This window comes from Lipotes vexillifer, unplaced genomic scaffold (assembly GCF_000442215.2).
Source record: "Lipotes vexillifer unplaced genomic scaffold, Lipotes_vexillifer_v1.1 scaffold1081, whole genome shotgun sequence".
NCBI lineage: Eukaryota > Metazoa > Chordata > Mammalia > Artiodactyla > Lipotidae > Lipotes > Lipotes vexillifer.
This window is the reverse complement of record NW_006779039.1, coordinates 42,002-62,004: the sequence shown is the minus strand read 5'-3', so window position 1 is coordinate 62,004 and position 20,003 is coordinate 42,002.

The following is a 20,003-nucleotide window of genomic DNA, read 5'->3' as shown; positions in this document are numbered from 1 at the left end:
AATGACAAGAATCACCCAGCTGAGCCCTGAATGAATTCCTGAATTACGGAATATTGTAAAATGGTTGTTGCATCGAGCCACTAAGTTTTGAGGTTGGTTTATTGCATAGCAATACACAAGAGGGACACTGTCTCAGTCACCATGATATCCATGGTGCTGGCACTGCGTCTGGCACATAGTCGACCTCTAGCCCTCTGGTATATATTCGTTGACCAAAGGAATGAGTGCTAGAGAGAAGAATAAGAGAAAGGGCTACCAGAGAAAGATAAAAATGACTTACAAGTGGCAGTTGTTATGCGTTTAGAGAACTTCAGATAAATGAGTATACTTTTCTAAATAATATGGCACCTACTCTGGGAAGCTAAGCAAAATAGACAGTTAAATTCTCCTGGGGTGGCAGGGGGGAATCAGGAAGTAACAACGGAGTCTTTACCCCATGTTCCCTACCTTAAAATCCAGCTGTCCAGTGGCTTTCCCTTTATCCCAAGATCTCAGGTTTTTCCAGTTCTCATGATATGGACCTAGTCCAGTTACAATTAATATGCTTTTCCTTCTCTTCACTTATATGACCTTTGCACTTTCCTGGAAGTGATTAACTCCAAAAAGACAAGCTAGAAACTTGGAGCGAGAGATTAATTACCGAAACGAATGCACTTCCAAGTTTGGCTTCAGAACTAGGCCCACCTTGCAAAGTATACACACAGACTATGCCTCCCAATGGAGATATCTGGACTTTGATTCTAAATGTAACTAGGTTTTACTTCCCTTACTTTTAATTGCCTGAAGTTTAGCCTGAAATTCAATCAGTAGACTACTGTTTTCTCATTCCTGGGAAGCAAGTCACAGCTGAAAGGACTGCTGGGGGAGAACTGGGTGGGGTTATAAATCTGAATCTTGGCGTGACTTTTATGAATTTTCTTGCCCATTTTACTCACCTCTTTCTGGCTCTGATGTTATCAGTAATTTCCCGAGACAGAGAAAACCCAGACCTCCTCAAAGAGTTCAACTACCTGCTTCAGCAAAATCCGAAATGGGGGGGAGACTAGCTGCTCCACAGAAACCCCCCTCCTGCGTTTGTGTCCAAGGAGAGGCACACAAAGAAAACACACTGGCAGGCCGCTTTCATTTCTGCCTTCCTCTAGTTGGCTAAGAAGCAAAGCCCGTGGTGATTCTGGGCAGGCCACCCAAGAGCCAGAATGGACAGGACACTCTTACAGCCAATGACGACACATTAAGATAGAATATGAAGCTTCTTCTGATGTAGTCAAAGGCATGGGCTATCCAGCACCAACAAAACAGATGAGGAGCTGTGCAAAGCGCAGACTAGAAAGCAGCCTTACTTTAATTTTCTCATCAAGTCCAGAGTTTTGCCTGTTCAGCGTTAGTTTCCAAATGGCACACATGTTAAAAGATCAAACCTGGCTTTTTCTACCTACCAGTGAACTCGGAGTTAAGAAACCTGGGCTCTAGTCCTGCCTATGCTATTGACAGACTCTGTTTTTCCAGACCAGCCCCTTCCCCTCTCCGGGGCACAAGTCCCTCATCTGCAAAACAAAGAGCATGGACAGACAGTGCTTAAGGACTGCAAGTGACAAATGCAGTCAAATGTTCATTATCCAAGAGCAGATTCTCATGAGTGTAGATTCTCTGTGGGTCGCTTTGCCTTCAACCTTATGGATAGTGCCACTTCTGATGAGTACCTTCCCCGCATAATTAAGGCTGTGCTGCCATTTCAATATCTTCTTTACTTTGTGTTCGGAAATGTCCTTTGAAATCCACACACTTAATGACTCCTACGTTGTAAAGGAAGTCTTAGAGAGCAATGCTTATCTCATTCTAAGAGACCTAACAGATGAGGAGCATATATTCAAATGTAAGCACAAGGGGGCTTCCCTGGTGGCGCAGTGGTTGAGAACTTGCCTGCCAATGCAGGGGACACGGGTTCGAACCCTGGTCTGGGAAGATCCCACATGCCGCGGAACAACTAGGCCCGTGAGCCACAACTGCTGAGCCTGCACGTCTGGAGCCTGTGCTCCACAACAAGAGAGGCCGCGATAGTGAGAGGCCCGCGCACCGCGATGAAGAGTGGCCCCCGCTCGCCGCAACTAGAGAAAGCCCTCGCACAGAAACGAAGACCCGACACAGCCAAAAATAATAAATTAATTAATTAATTTTTTAAAAAATGTAAGCACAATCACCAAATAATAGGGACTGCATATTAAAATGGCCACTACGTATCAAGACTTTACATGGATCATTCTAATGCTTACAACAGCAATAAAGGTACCAGCGACAGCTGTTGATGAGGGCCACATGCTGTGCTGGACATCTGAAATATATACTTTCTGACAGCAAACACTACATAGCACGTACTGCCTGCCAGGCCCTGTTCTAAGTCCTCCATGTATATTAATTTCTTCAATACTCACACCAACTCCACACAGGAGGAGCTATTCTTAACCTTGTGCTACAGATGAGGAAACCAAGGCACAGAAAGTTTAAGTAACTTGACCAGGGTCACAGAAGTTAATAAATAACAGAGCTAGGAACCAAATCCAGAAAGTCTAATTCATACAACCCTTCAAGGAAGATAATGTTCTATGCCCACAGGGAGGCTTTCAGCTATCCATTAACTGACAGATTAACCTCAAAACTCCACTGGCTTAACATTACAACAGTTCGTTCTCACTAATGCTACATGTTCAGTGCAAGTTGACGAGGCTCTGTGCTCTTCATGGCCACTCAGGGACTCTGACTGATGAAGGCTCTACCACAAGTAGTGCCGCCAGCTGCCACAGCAGGGAGAAGAGAGCACACAGAGATGGCACACGTGCTCTTCTCTGCTTCAGCCGAGAAGTGACACAGGTCGTTTTCCCTCATAGTCATTAAGTATGTGGATTTCAAAGGACATTTCTGAATACAAGGTAAAGAAGATATTGAAATGGCAGCAAAGCCTTAATTAAGCAGGGAAGGTACTCACACAGTCCCACCTAACTACAAGAGGCTTGGAAGTTAGTCTTTCACGCCCCCAGAAGGGAAGAAACAGATGTTAGTAAACACTAGTAGTGTCTACCACAAGCTGCAAGTATTGCAACACCCAACTAAAAGTTCCACTCCATACCTTATGGAAACCAGCATTCTTATAACAGAGAAGAAGAAAATGGCTATTGGACAGGTAACCAACAGTGCTCATCATACACCCTCATCTTAAGATGAAGAACCCAAGACTTAGAGACGTTTAGTAATGTACACAAGGTCATTCAACAAGGAAGTAACAGCCTGAATTTGAGCCCTGGTTTGACTCCAAAGGTCTGTATTGTTTTTACTCCAGCACACTGCCTCACAAGGGAAGAAAGAAAATGTTTCGTGATCATCTACCACTCAGGGTTATCCACAGTGGTCCACAAAGTCAGAAGAGAGAGCTGGAGCTCAAGCTGGCTATGGGCCACCACTGTATCGGACAGAAGTGCAGATGTCAGCACTGGAAGGGGCTCTCAGGCAAGAGACCAGACCACCTTTCGCCACATCAGCACTTTTTCGGACACAGAAACTGTGCCCCATCAAGTGAAGTAGTTCGTCCAAGAGCACCTGGACTATAATGAGAGATATTAGCTCTACTACAGCATCTGTGTCAGCCAGGGTCCTGGCAGCAACCAGAGGACACACTCACAAAGTATAACTGAAGGTGTGGGCAGGGCAGAGGGGACCAGGGGATTGGGCAGCAGGCCTGAACCAGCAGCAGGGAAAAGCTTTTACCATCCTAGTCCTGAAGTGGGAAGGAGAACAGAATCTGCTAAAAACTGAGGCTGTTGGAAAGGGACAACCCAACAGAAGGTGTGGCACAAAATAGAGGAACACCATCATTGCCAAATGTGACCTGGCAGAGAGGGAGCTGGAGAAATAAATATCCGGACCTCTCTTTCCTCCCAACTCTCTAATCCTCCTCCCTCCCCCACTGATACCTCCCATTGGCCAAATCCACTGGAAGCCAAGGGTCAAGGAAGCCTGGGTGATACAGTCCATAGAAGTCTATTTCCAGGGGCCCAGAGCAGGGGAGATAAGGGTAAAAAGGGGATCTGAAGTGTTAAACTGAGACTATACATCATAGCAACTTTTCTTTTTATTTATCGATTCATTTGTTTACTTATTTACCATGTTCAGTGTCAGAAAGCGCTAAATACGTTTTAATTCCCATCAAAATTCAAGTTTATCTTTGAAATCTGGTAGTGAAAGCATGTCACCTATCCAAGTATAATGCTATTTTTATTTAGAAGATCAAGGGTATATTTTAAGGCCATGTTTAGTTCAGCATGAGGTAAAGAAAACTACATTTTAACCACAGCTTGACTTCTCGTTAAACGTGGCAGATTGACCACATGTGATTATCTCTCTCTCTCGCTCTCTCTCTCTCTCTGTCGAAGCCCCATTAAAACAACAGTAAAGAAATTAAAACAAAACAATGAGAGAGAGAGAAAAGAGAAGAGAGAGAAGTGTACAAGTCCACACAAACTAAGAAAATAGGAAAGGAGACCTTAGTGGATGAGAACTGTCAACACATTTTTTGAAGATGGGAAGTTAGTGGAGGAGTGTGTATCAATTTAGAAGAGTGAAGGAAATGCCAAAGAAAAGTGAGCCGGTTAGCCCCAAGAGAATTCTGGGAAGGTAGAATACAGGAAAACAGGAATTGAAAGTATGTACGTGGAGGAGTAGGCTCCCACATCTCCTTCATCCCATGCAGCTAGCCAGGCAACTGTCCCATCCACCCTTTCTGTGCCCAGGAAACAAAAGCTGTAGTCTCTGAAGACACTGGATCAAACACACTCGGGGCACTAGGAACACTGGGTATAGTAGAGGGTGGGATGAGGCACATGACAGAAAATGGAGGGATTAAGTGAAAGTCTATATATGGAATGGCAGGAACCCAGCCAGGCTACCCCCAATCCCAAAATACGTGCAGGCAGGCTAAAGGATTCTGTCCTTGAATAAGTAAAGGTCACTAGAGGAAATTCCCCTGTATACTGACATTTGGATGTCCTCCCACAAAAAGGCAGTCACTGCCCAATCACTCTACAGTGAAGCCACTAGTTGGCAAGCTCTGCCTCTCCATCCAACACTTCCGCTCAGCTTTTGAGGGCTCAACTCTTAAATACGAATTGACAGCAAAGGATCACAAGACATTTAAGGAGAGCCCCTAAAACAAGAGAAGAAACGTTTATATGTATTTATATATTTATATATATAAATGTGTATTTTTATGTATTTCATATATATATATATATACAAACTATGAAAGGACGCTATGAGAAAGATAGAAAACAAGGCATTGATGGATATTGAAAATACGATCATCAAAATGAAAAAAAGAGTAGGAAGATTAAAATAGGGAAATCTCTCCAAAAGTAGAACATAATAAAGACCAAGAGACAAAAAGATAAGAATAGTAGAGGAATAATCACGGAGGTCTAACATCCAAATAATTGAAATTTCAGAAAGAAGAAAGAGGGAAGAAAATTATTAAAGTAATAATACAGGAAAATTTCTCAGATACTAAGGACATGAATTTCCACATTGAGAGGGCAAAAGGAAGGGCCAGAAAAGATGAATGCATAAAGATCTACACCAACTCACATCATCATAAAATTTCTGAATAATATGGGTTAAAAGAAAATCCTAAAAGCTTCTAGAGCTGTATAAGAAAAAAAATCCTATACAGAAGATTAGGAGACAGACGGGCAGCAGACTTTTAAATAACAACATTGAAAACTAGGAGACAATGTCTTTAAAATTCTGGGAGAAAAAAATCAACCTATAATTTTATATGTAGCTAAACTATTTACTTCATGTGATGAGTTATATAATTTTGCCTTTAGGAGAGTTATATTTCCATGCTCATTGACACCTGGCTTGGCCATAAGATTTGCTTTGGCCAATGAAATGTGAACAGAAGTGACATGTGCCAATTCTGAGCAGCAGCACTGAGAGTCATCACTGGTTTTGTCAGTGCTCCTTTTCTTTTGCTGTGAGAACTGCTTTTCCAAGAAAGGGGTTTCTTCCTCAGCCTGGGTCCAAGAATGAAAAATACCAAGAGAGAGCTGTGGCTGACCCATGAAGAACAGAAGACATGAGTAAGAAAGAACTTGTTGTGTAAACCATTGAGGTTTTAGAATAATTTACCACCACAGCAAAACCATTAGTCAGTAAAAAGCTGACTAATACACTTCCCATACGCCTTTACTTAGGAATCTACTAGAGCATGTGCCTCGACAGAACAAGTGAGTAAACCAAAACAGAGGGAGACTTTGGACCCAGAAAACTAGGACTCTAACACATGAAACTGGTGACAGAAAGCCCTAGGATGATACCTGTGCAGCAAGCCTAGAGAGCAACTAGCCCAGACTGAAGCAGGAGGCTGGAACACTCCAGAAAAAAATAAAATTGATATATTACCTGATAGTTTTTAGTATTTAGAAAATAATACTGAGAACTATTTGACAAAGCTGATGGATGTTGTAGAGAAACTAAGGAATAAATACAAAGAAAACTAGGCAAATAAAAATTAAGCAATTATTGACCCTAGGGAAAATAAAATATTATTTAGAAAAGGACATGTAAGCTTAATGCATTGGCTTACCAGTGGCCAATATTTACAAAGCTATAATAATATAAACATTGAATACCGATTTTGAAGAAATATGCAATTTACTTATATTAGGGCAATAGGGGAGGGAAGATGGAGGGATTCTGTTCACAAATATTCCAGGGCATCTCCTTCCAGGCATGTGGTAGGACTGCCCTTTCTGGCCTTCTTTAAAATTAACTGTGGCCCTATGGTTTCCTTCAATCAATAAAACATGAGGGAAACTGACTTGTGACATAACTGGGCAGAAGCTTTGAGAGCCAGTATGCAGTCACCCTGTTATTTGCAGAGATCGTGGAATCAAGTGTTGTGATGGAGACTCCATCAGCCTAGAGGACCAGCGTCAGCCAGAGGTTCCCTAACCACCTAGGATGAACATGTAGCAGGAGCAAGAAATAAACTTTTGTTGTATAAAAAGCCACCAGTAATTAGGAGTGGTTTGTTTGCAGCATAAACTAGCCAAGCATGACTACGAGACAGCTACATTCTCATCTACCATTACAGGAAGTCAACAAACAACATCTAAAATAATGAATCAAGGAATAGCAGTAAAAACATATAAAATATGAAGGTAAATACCACAGGCAATAACTAAAATGGTTAAAGGGTGGTTGCTCCAAAGGAGCAGGCTTAAGAGGGAGCAGTGCTGGCCTGTTTTTGTTGTCTGTGTTGTTACAAGCCTGATGTTTTAAAAAAATATTTGTACTATTACCTTGATAAAAATAATTTTAAACCATTCTATATGTGCATACTCTAGTGGGGATCCAGTATAAGGAACAAGATACTGGTAGCAGCAGGGTTGTATGTGAATTTCCTCTCCAGTGCTTAGAATTCCTAACGAAGAAAAGAGGGTCTACCCTACATTGTTTTTAATAGAGAAACTCAATTACCATGAGACCTTTAAGACAGGTCCCTCTAGATTGAACACTGACTCCAGATATTTGTAGGACTTTTATCTCCAGGATCGTAATTCCAAAAGAAGCAATGATTCAAAACAGTAGATACGGATGAATGAAGAGTTTTGATTCTAAGTAATCAGGGATACTTAGAATAAGTCGTCAGAAGGACTTGGAGATTGTATTATAAAATCATCATGAAAGTACATGTTTCTCCAAGAGCTGAGGAGAAAAGGGCTCCCTAGGAGCATCTCTGTCACAATAGGACACCTGCCCAAGTGGACCCTGATACCTCATTCTAGAGCTATTTCTTCCTCAGAGAGTTTCTCTGCTCATGTTTAGAGGAATTTGTACTGTGCTTCTGTAAAGGAGCAATACCTCTTACACTCCAATAGTGAATAAGGCAGAGCAGCCTAGGAAAGACCTGTGCATCTCACAGCAAAGTAACACAGAGATGAAGCAAGATGAATGATGGCTTATGGTGAAGCCCATTTCATCATCCAGAAGAGTCAGGAGACTCACCCAAAATATCCAACTCATCCAAAACATCAGGAGAGAGAAACCTCTAGTGAAAGCTGTGTTTCTATGTGTACTGCCACATCAATCCAACCATACTGCCTGTTATAACATGGCACCCATTTGGAAGATGGTGTGTTGGGAACAGGGATAGTACTTGTAGCTTTGGACCAGAGAGTAAGTTATATATGCCTGGATCAGGGTGTACTGTCAACAACAGCTCCCATCATATGCCCAGTGCATTCCTAAATGGCTCCATCTTTGGCTGCTCTTGCAAGCCTAGTCATTGGATCATGTCATGGCTGCTTGTGAACTGGAATCACATAAATGAACCAAATTGGCCCTTTATATCTGAATTGGATGTGAGGTGTTCACACTGACTTTTAAGTATGGACTTCCATATGTTCTGGGACATGACAATATTTCAAGATGATAATGAAATCAACCTATAAATTTCTGACTGGGGAGTAGGTGCAAAAGTATCCAGCTCTACTATCCTTCCTTCCCAATCCTTCTTCCAAGACCAAATCTTCTCTCCCCTCCCTAAACTAAAGATACATCACATACAACTCTGACTGATGCAGAGCTGTAGCTCCAAGCCATACTGGATGCTCTAACCTCTGACTCACGTGGTCCCTAGGGCCTAGGACCAGTTTTTCAGCGTTAATAGCTTTCTCTTCCACCTCCTGCTAAACTAAACAAAAGTTCTAAGAATGTCGACCAAACTGTCACTTTGATCCAACATCTTGAGTTCAAGGGATTCTAACATGTTCTGAATGCTAAAAATCTCAACTCTTCAAAATCTGACCCAAATCTACCTTAACTTCCAGTCTTTTCTCCAGTAGCCTCCTGCAACATCCACACCTCATTCCACTATGCTAGATTACTTGTGGCTCGGCGAACAACCCATGTATTTCCCTGCTGTCAACCTCTGCTCATGCCAGTGCCTTGGCCAGGAATTTTCTACCCCACTCAGAGTGCTGCAGCCATTTGTTGATGTATGTCTTTCTCTCCCACTAGACTATGAGACAACCTGAGAGTAGAGACTGCGCCTTTCTCATCTGTGCATTCCTGGCATCCAGCATAGCACGTAGCCCATAAGAGGTACTCGATAAATATGTGTTAAAGAAATCTTAAAAGGCACCACAAACCGTTCACTGATTTCTTAAAGTAACAAATGTACCAACTGAAGCATATACTACTCCACGTGATGCTTCACAACGGCCGATATCAAGGCTTACATACCCCATATATGAGCTAAAGAGCCTAAACAAACTAACAAACAAACAGTGATCTCAGATCTCAAGAGAAAAAAAAAAAAAAAGGAAAACCTCACTTCTCAAAACACTACTTCAGCGTGGCCAGAAGACAGGAGGAGCCTCGTGGAAGCCTTTCAACGCCAAAAAAACACACAGGTGCAGTGTATGTTCCTGGGCCCTCCATGTGCTCTGAGCTTGCAGCAAATGACTACTCCAGATAGGATTCTGTTTCTCACCTGGGCACTGAGAAATCAGAAGTCTGGCAGGAGAACAGAGCCATAGTTTTCTTAGTTAATAGATCTCTGATGCTCATGGTGTTGAAACAAATGCAGAACAAGAGGAAACAAAACATCCCCTGTCCCCTCAACACAAAAGAGTGGCCCAGAAGTCCAGGTGGTCCATGACAACAGCGAAGGTTAGTCCAGGAGTCACAGCTAAGAGAGCAAACACTACATGCACAAGGCAGAAGTGCTACAACGGTTCCCTCTTAACCCCATGAATTGGTTTGAGGGCTTAAGCACAATACATTAAGGACTTTTAAAGTAGATATGCTGTGGATAATCTACATATGATGGAGATCTGGTTACTGTATAGATCAAATGCCACCCGACTCCAGACGTCACCAAAAAGTTTGCTAACATGTACATGTAGCACAATTTTTAGCCAAAAACCTGGAGTTCTGAAAGAAAAATGACACCTCCAAGCCTATATGGAAAGCGGCGGGAGGCAGGGGTAGAAAAAGAAGCACAGGAGAGAGGGGCAGCGTGTTGGTAGCAGTCAACAACGGTTTGTGCAATTGAACTTGTCTGGCCTTCCTAAAGACCTTGACGTAAACCCAGGCACCAGCTGACAGAAGCAGCAGCAATTTGAGTCCATTTGCCAGAAATTCTATGGGCAAAGAAAAAACATCACCTTTGGGCTGTAAAGAGGGACTTGGGCACAGTCGCTATTAAGAAAACAAAAAAGAGAAAACTATTTTTAAAAAGATACATGACAGTACCTCTTTAATGATCATAATGTCCTCTGATGAAGGTGGAAGGTATTTGGAAAATAATCAATAACCTCCCCTAATAGTTTTTTCGGAGGGAAATGGTGGTAATCCTTTTGTTGCCTTCTCTTCAGCCATGCACCAGTGACACACGGCAGTTTCAAATTCCTCCCAATGACAATTCACCCTGGAGAGTCTATTTCACGCTGGACCACAGAGGAAAGAGAAAATTGTCAAAAAGCTAGGGCAGCCAGATTTTTCTAATAAATCTGGACAGCTAGCTGTTTGGTATCGCATAGCATTTTATTTCATAGGAGGCTGGCAGATCCCCCTGTGGCTTCTTTGGTTAATGCTTCCTGGAGAGAAGAGGCAAGAACTGTGAGTGGGTTCACCCCAAGTGAACTGTGAGATGCCCAGAGTGTCCCATGGATGTATAACCGGACTATGGGATAAGATAGACTATTGCCCATATTTTGCAGCAAAACTTTTATAGCAATAGTGGGGACTCCAAAGATTTCAATGCCAGGAGAGCAGGAAAAGGAGAACGAGCACAGGTCAAATGGAGGCAGAACCTGGAGAGCCACAGAGTTGTCCCCAAGGGGACTGACCGGCCCTCCAAGTTACAAAGATCAGAAAACTACGACAAATGCAAGCTGGCTATTTCAGATGGCGATCTGGTTAGGAAAGACTGGGCAGCAGCGGCAGTACTAGTCATCAGGCAGGTAGAAGCACTGTGTTCCCACAAGAGTTTACTTGAACTGGACCCTAGCTGGCAGCCAGGTAGCGAGACAGAGCCCAGCACCCCAGAAAAAGGCCTAGCAAAGCCTAGGAGGGATGTCAGAGCCCCAACGAAGCAGGACAGCCTTCAGTGGGTTCCTGGAGCTTGTCCCAGCTTCACCCACACCCTAATGTAAAAAGGGTGACTGCAGACTAATTAGCACCCACGGGCCTCAGGGGCTCTTCCCAGGGGCACTTAGTACTGAGTCATCAGACTACTTCCAGATGTTATCTATTGAGCAGCAGCGGGGGTGGGGTGGATTACTACTCGCCTGCCAAGGTCAGTCCTTAATGCTTCAGACACTGAACGTCACTGAGTCTTCTGGCTGAGACCTTTAGCACCTACCCATGATGGGGCGGGGTGGGGGTGGGGCCGCCGAGGCAACTAGAGTCTGACAATCAGATGGCAGGTCTGGAATGCAAGGTCTATTTCACCACTGTGCTCTGCCAAGGTCATCAATCCACTGGGCAGGGCATCCAGTGCCATGTAAGGGAATGGAATTCAGCCTTTGATTCAGCAATCCAGGGCACTAGCTCCCATTATATCAATGTCTAAGTGATACCGGTAGATAAAAATCTAGCATTAACATTTCAGTGTCAGTGGCCTCAGAGAGAGCTTCAACATACGTACAAGATGGATTCACTCTTCTTTTAGATTTAGTTCCCTTCTCTCGACAAACTCCTGCAACAGCAAAGGAATAATTACTGCTCAGTGGAATACTGTACAGCGCTAGCCAAAAAATAAAGTCACATCAATTTAAACCAGTAAATATGAATTTTTGGAAGGGAAAAGAATTCTCTTTCCAGAGGCAATTATTTGTCTTTTCAGAAATGTTTGCCAATACAAAAACCCTCCTCCCCCGCCTGTGGAACTCAAGACAAGAACCACAGCAGGGCATCTTCACCACTGGAAGGGGCAGGAAGGCATTGGGCAGAGGGGCAGAGATGGCTTTGTACGGAGCCTTGTGCATTGCTAAGGGGAACACAACTTAAATCTAAAACTCATATGCAATGGAAAGCACACTCACAAAGGAAAGATAGCAAATGGTAGGGTGACCACCATTTTTTTTGGTTTGTTTTGTTTTTGCGGTACGCGGGCCTCTCACTGCTGTGGCCTCTCCCGTTGCGGAGCACAGGCTCCGGACGCGCAGGCTCAGCGGCCACGGCTCACGAGCCCAGCCGCTCCGCGGCACGTGGGATCTTCCCGGACCGGGGCACGAACCCGCATCCCCTGCATCGGCAGGCGGACTCCCAGCCACTGCGCCACCAGGGAAGCCCACATGATGACCATCACTTTTTTCACGTGGACTCCACTTGACAGACAAAAGATCATTTTCGAGTTCATCATCTCACTAGAGGCACCCAACATCTCTACAAGGCAGGCAGGGAAAGGACTGTTAGACCCATTTTACAGATGAAGAAGCTGAGGTGTGATAGCGATTTAATGGACTTCATTCAGACCTGCTTCTGTCCCACAGCCGTGGCACCACCTAGGTGGCAGTGGATACAAAATGGCATCCTCATCCCTCCACTGGCCACCTCACCCCAACCACACCAGCTACTGCTCTTAATTCACTGAGGAAACTGCCTGTATCCTAGGTGTGGAGGCAGCTGTTCAAAGCCCTGGCTCCCACCGGAGGCCGACAGCTGGTCTAATTGAATTGTCATTAGGCACTAGAGGCAGCACCTCCACGGTATACCTTCGACAGAGAAGTCACAGATGTATCTCCCTAGCTACTCAAGAGTGTGCTTGGAACAGTTCACTTTGATTCCCTTTTAAAGCAATAATGGCCCCACCACTACTATTCCGCCACACCACAAAGAGCCAGCAAGGCACGGCAGCGGCTTAGTACCCTGAGGACTCATGAACCACTCCCACCCTACCCCCATCTACATGGACATTTAGGAAAACCTTCAACAGCATCGCTCTTACACTGAGGCAACAAGGTCCCTGCCCGAGACCTCACACTTTACAGGGCCTTGCTCTGGCTCCACTCCAGCCTCACCACTGCCCACAGAGCAAGGAATCTATGGGGCCAAGGGGACTTGCCCACCCAACGTCTATGCTTCCCTCTTCTATGCCACTCTCAAACTACCCAAGACCTTGAAATTCCCTGCCCATGTGCCCCAAGCCTGTGTTCATGGCCTGGCAATCCTCTGCCCTAGTTTTGCTTTCCTGAGGATGGACCAAACCACAGATGGACACAACCCTAGGCCTGAGTGGTGAACAACAGGTGTCCACTGAGCAGCTGTTACCCTTCCACCCAGTGATGATGAAGCTTGACCATGTGGGCTACAACAGTACCTCTCAAACTTTAATGTGCTTGTGAATCATCTGGGATCTTATTAAAGTCCACACCTTGGTTAAGTAGGCCTAGAGTAGGCCCTGAGAGTTGACAGTTCCACAAGTGCTTGGGTAACGCTGATGCTCTGGGCTGGGGTCCACACTTTGAGGAGCAAGGCTGGTGTCTATAGGCTTGTGTGGAGGGCCCCTCAGGGTAAGGGACAGAGCCAAGAGGTTGGAGAGAAAGGGGAGTTTGCAGTGAGCCTGTATTTTGTGCCCTTGCCCCAGGCCCACCTAAGTTAGGGGTGGCCTTGCCTTTCATCATGTCAAGAAGTATCAAGAGTATGTCAACAGGGCTTCCCTGGTGGCGGTGGTTGAGAGTCCGCCTGCCGATGCAGGGGACACGGGTTCGTGCCCCGGTCCGGGAAGATCCCGCATGCCGTGGAGCGGCTGGGGCCGTGAGCCGTGGCTGCTGGGCCTGCACGTCCGGAGCCTGTGCTCCGCAACGGGAGAGGCCACAGCACTGAGAGGTCCGCGTACCGGAAAAAAAAAAAAAGAGTATGTCAACATCTCTGAGCACCAAAGGAAAACAGTGAGGTGAGACATACCATTTGTCCCTCCTCCAAAGCCCCTACATCCTTCCCACCATCCCCTCCCATGCCAGAAACTGGGAGGCCATCTCCTGGGACCTGTCACAGTGAACACATTCCATCAATTTTCAGTATCAACCGCCCCCTTCCATGGATGGTCACGTAGTGTTTTACTATGCCACCATAATGTCTGGCTCTCAGAAATCCGACCTTCCACTTTGCTTACCAGTGGTCGGTGTCAAAGACTGAAGACGTGGAATTCAAGTAAGCTGGGAAAAAAATACTAGACTCTTAAAGACAACATGTCTGCTACCAAGCAGTCCCACGTACTCCCTGGCCTGAGAGGAAGGGCAGGACCCTTTAGGTAGACCTGACCCATCCACACTAACACGTAGCCAAGAAATCATAAAACCTCAGCCTCAGGCACTGGTCCACCAACAAGTTACAGACAGTCTATACTCACATTACCGCACCCACATGAGCAAGCCTGGAGTTTTTCCTGTCCTTTATCATTGTAAAGAGATAGGTAAAAACAAAAATAAACACAGAGCCACAGAAATATTGTTTAATTGGAATATGCAAATGGGGGAGCAAACCACCAATGCATTCCTGAGGCACAGTTTTCAAAACTTTTTCAACGCGAAGTCACTTCAATCCAATGGTAGTGGTAGCCCGTATAAAACAGATGAAAACAAAACTTCATATGGAGTATGAAATGGGGATGGGCAGCCCAGAGCCCTGTTTACTTGGGACCCACTGACTGATACACATGGAGGCTCCCAGGGCAGCTCCTAGAAACCTCTAGTGCTCCCAAGTGCTCCCTTTGGAAATGATCACTGAAGCGTAAGTCACTTTATTAAGATCAGCTCAGACTTTCTAATCTCACCGATTAGCACTCAGGCACAAGAGAAGCAAAAAAAAAAAAAAAGTTCAGATGAAAAGGTTACAGCACAGTACAGTGGTCCGGGGAGTGGATCACAGAGCTGCAAAATGTTTTGATAACACATCCAAATGAAGCCTCATGCTCACTTGAGGAATACAGAGAGCTGGGTTTGAGCCCTAATTCTGCAGTTAAATCACTTTGTGACCTTAAATAAGGCCCTTCCCTTCTCTGAGCCTCAAGACATAGGACCCAGATGGCCTTTGTCCAGCTCTGACACTCTGGGATTTTATGATTATTTCAGCATTCCATATTTAAGTGAAGATTCACGGTCGTATCATCCATCACAGATAGATGCTAGCAGAAAATAAAGGAAAGCTCTATGGTGCTCTGCTGGCACAGTTCTGTGCTTTCGTTCAGAAGCTCAAAGCATTTTAATAGCTTATTCTGTTGGAACCATAGAAAAACAAAAAGGAAATTAATCTTGAAGAAATCATATATCTGCAATCTTTTACTATCTCTTAGTAAGGCTCCAGCTACTTCTGCACATTGCCAGTCCTTACTGAATTCTGGAAAGTGGGACAGAAGATAGTGTTTGAGTCTTTGCAGGGAGGGAGGTGGTTTTTAGGGTGTAAGACCAGGGAGGCAACGAGCCCATCAGGAAGCATTTGCAGGAGTCTAAATAAGCTATAGAGAGGACCCGAACCAGAGTCATGTCAATGGAGGTGGAAAGGACAGGACAGGTCCAAGTGGCATTCACTCACAGGACTGGGTGCTGGGGTTGAGGAGAGAGAGGGAGAATGAATGCCAAGCATTTTACTTGGATGATGACACGCATGACAGTGCCATTATCCAAGCTATGACGCTGAGAAGGAAAAAGAGATTTGAGACGCAAGCTGATGAGTTAAAGGTTGGAACGTTGACTGTGAAATGTCTGTGGATCATCAGGTGGAAATGTCCAGTATGCCCATGAGTATACTGTTGTAAGGTCCTACAGGTCTCCGCAGGATCGAACGCAACCACGAGGTTGTTCTGGAAGTCCTCAGCATACGGGGTCCCTGCCTCCTTGTAGTTTTGCCACATTGTCTCGTTTATTCATTAAAATGTTTAGAGTCCCCTCCCCCAAATATCCAGAGTCCCTACTTACTTTGCTAGGCAAGGGGATATATGGGTGAATAAAAATAGACATGGTCTCTGCTCTCATCTAGCTTGTAGTCTCGCAGTAGAGACAATTAACAAGAAAAAATATATAGTTATCACTTTAAGTTATGATAAATATTATGAAGGAAACAAATGGGTACAGAATACCAGAGGAAAGAGAGGGGACCTCTCGAGAAGGCCTTTAAACCAACACTTGAAGGACATTCCTGGACAAGGTAATAGCACATGCCAAGACCTAGAAGCAGCAAGAATTTAGTCACAAAGCTAGGACACCCACCTAGCTTGGGTTCTGTGGTATGCCTGGAAAATTTGCTGCTGTTACTGATGTCTCAGTGATAGTAATAAAGTAGTACAAGAAGGCATGCTCATAAAATTATACCAAAGCCAAAGCACCTGATGCCCGTGACATGGTGGTTAACGATTTTATGTTGTCACTGATGGGACTGGCTGGATACAGATGGTTACATTAGTCAGATGTAATATTAACCTAAACAAAACTTTAAATAAAATTGCCACGGAACTCTGCATTCCATTACTAATAGCTCTGATTGCCTCAAATCATGCCAGAATGTGGAAGTCGCGCTCTGGGAAAAGTCACCATTCCGTACGATTTCAGTCAAACACTGTCATTGAGGAAGCAATACTTAAAATAACGTTCCTTTTAATGATTGAATAGAGGGTTGGCACAAACTACAGAACAGAAAAAAAAAAAAAAGATTCAATATAGCCACTGGGGAAGGGATAAGTAGGTTGTGTTTTGCAATTCCTTCCTGGTGGGTTTACAATTATTCCACAGCGTGACAGCTAAAATGCCTAAGAAATCGCTTACCTGAACCTCAGTAATAATTAGTTTTCTATCCTTTGTATGTTCACCATGAGTTCTATTGACCTCGCCATATGGAAAGTCTGAGTTTACCCATTTACAGTTCAAGTATTCATTCCTTGCAGGCAAGCAAAAGTGTGCTGGGGGGTGAACGGTGCCTGGCCAGCAGTGTGTGTTTTAACTAGGATGTTTAAGATGCATCAGTTGAATAATTAATGTATAAATCTTAGCTGGCTGGGTAAGAAAATGAAAACAAGCTTTATTGGGTATAGACATAGATTTAGCTCAAGTCTTTTTGCTTTTAAGATGAGACGTCAAAAAAGGCGAAATACAGACTCCTTTTTGTAGTGCAATTAAAAGGGAAACGAACTGTGTTAATGTGTTTTGTTTGTGATTTGGCTGAAAACTGCGGTGCTCCAGTATTACAATTTAGGTGCGGGCCAGCATGCCAGTGAAGAACTCACCGGTGCTCGTCAACTACTCACCATTCCCTCGTTTGTAAAACCATTCAGAAATGTGTGGTCTGCCTGCAGTAAGCTATAACTAAAGCTATTCTTTGTAATTAAGGGCTATTTTTTAATTTACATTTTAAAGTCCACTGGCAGCCCTTATGTCTTTTGTCTCACGAGGGTGGAACCGACAGGGTGGGCCTTTCAGAAAAGGCCCTCAATCTAACCCCAGCCCTCAGCAAAGGAGCCATGTGTGATTCTGGCAAAGGACTAAAGGGCTCCAGCTTGCTGGTGGTGTTTGCGTCACTAGGGGGCTATCAGCCCCATCGGAGTCCCTGGAACACAGCGGCCCTCTGCTGTAACACAGTACATAAGCTATTGCATCTGCAGAACTCTGTGCAGCTTGCTTTGTGCTATTTCCACAAATGCTAAATAGCCCAACAGAACACAGACTTTCTTCAACACTCCTGGCTCCGGCAAACAAGCTGGGGAAAGGATTTGACTATACAGAGTTCAGTTTTGACTCTTGGGGTTTCCAGAGGTTCAGCTCAAATGTAGTGCTGAGGGTGTGTTTCTTTCCCTCAAGTCAAACAAGCTGAATGCCAAAGGCCACAGAATTGTTTTCCGTGCTTTAGAACTCACAAGTGATGGATGAACTGTACGTCTCTACCTCCTCGAGACTCACTTTATATACAGGGAAACTGAGGCTCTGAAAGAGTAGATGACTCGCCTAAGGTTTCCTGGCCAATTAGTGGCAGAGGACTGGCTAAAACCTGAGTTTTGTCCTCTCCCGGCGGGCCTCTTTCCAACACACTTCATCACCCTCTAAAGCCAGCCTGCTAGAAAATGTCCAGGCAGTGTGTCATGTGAAGTAATTTACTGGTATGGAGGGCTATCTGTGAGGGGTAAGTGAATGTAAACTCTAAGGCTCTTACAGAACAGCCTGGTTATTGAGCTGCCCAGCTTCCATCTGTGGTCAGGCCAAAGCTTAACACCTTGCTGGGTCACCATGGCCCAAGCAGGGTTTGACTGGCTTAGACTTGAACTATGCTCCACTGTTCCTCGTATCTGTTACCCCTAACTCTGACCCATCTTCTTGTGGTTTGGCTTGTGACCTAATACTGCCTTCCCCCCAACTTCCATCCCACCATATTCCGTTCTTCAATCTTCCACCCCTACTGCTGCCCCACCTGGCCCTGTCATCTCAGGATTTGAAGTCCAGGCCATCGTAGACAGAGTCCTCCCTCCCTCTTGGCCCACCAGTCCCCATGGATGAGCAGTGGGGGCAGGGAGCGAGGTGGCAGAGGCAAGGGTTATTTGAACACTCGCTTTTTCAAAAGATCAACTAGAGGCTTCTCTCCACCACCCCTTGGCATAGCTACAGTGCAATGAAAAAGGATAATCGAAAGCTGACCCAGGGCCTTGCAAAGATCATGAAGGCCCTGCCGAATGAAAAGATGAAATTAGGATCCACCCACAATTAGGACTGAATGCATTTTCTTACATTCTTGGCTTTTTAAAATTGTTCACCTCTATATGGTTTATAGTAGCATTTTCCTAGCTAGAATATTTGCTAGGTATGAAATTACTATTATTTGGGACAATTGTTTTGGTGATGTTTTTAAAAGAGCCAGGAAGTCACCTAAACTATCAGAAAGATAACTCCTCATCAAACAGCCTGGGTGGAGACCTTTCATTTAGAGAAATAATCGCTGTGTAGAGAAAGTTAGCAAGAAAATTCGGCCTCATTAGCAAATGTGTGTTACACCAGTGACTGGCAATAAAATAAATACATAAAACTATAATTCAATTCAAACTACTACTAAATTTGTGATAATTTAATCATGGGTTGGCATATTTTACCTTTCCTCTATCTATTAAAAGAAACAGCAACAATGGGTTTCTGAGTAAATTAAGAGTATAAACATGAGCTCTTAGGGGACGTTTAACCCAGTTCAGAGAACAACTTGTTTCCAAGCTCTCTGACAACATTCATTTGCATATAAATAATTAGTGTGCTGATTTCAAATGATCTTTACCTATTCATTGGAACATACTCCATATCAAGACCTCTGCTTGGCAATATTTTGCTGGCTGCTTACAATATCATTTCTGCTTGCAAGTAATAAAGATCACTCATTTTAAAGGAACATATAAGTCGGAATTGTCTCGACATCAGAATGCCCACCCCTCCCCCCTCCTCCCTCCGCCCCTCGCCCGCCCTGCCTATGTCAGGGAGGCCCAACTACACTACACAGACACACTTCAGCGTCCACCAAACCCTCATTAAAGAACATTAGAATAAAAATGCCTATAAATGCCCCCATGCGATAAGACCTGAAGCAGTTTACCTGGTTATTAGGGGTATATAAACCAAGACTCCACTTAGGAGCCAAAACACCCAGGGCTTTAAGAGATTTCAAAGAAAAAGAAACAACCATGTACCCGTGTTACTCTTACAATTAGAAAACAATCTAGTCGTGTAAAAGTTTTCAGAGGAAGGGTAAAGAAGTATATTCGTAACTCAAACACTATCAGAGCAACAGCACCCCTGGCGACAAAACTCTCAAGGGAAGCCCTAGGAACCCAGCTTCTCTTTAAAGACCTCCAGAGCCTCAGAGCTTCCCACCTCCCAAAGCTCTTCCCATCGGCCAAAGGCTCAAGGCATTAGACCGCCTTTCTTTACACGGGGCCAAAATCTGCCTCCCTGTAATTCCTACACATTGGTCCAAATATCTTGGCG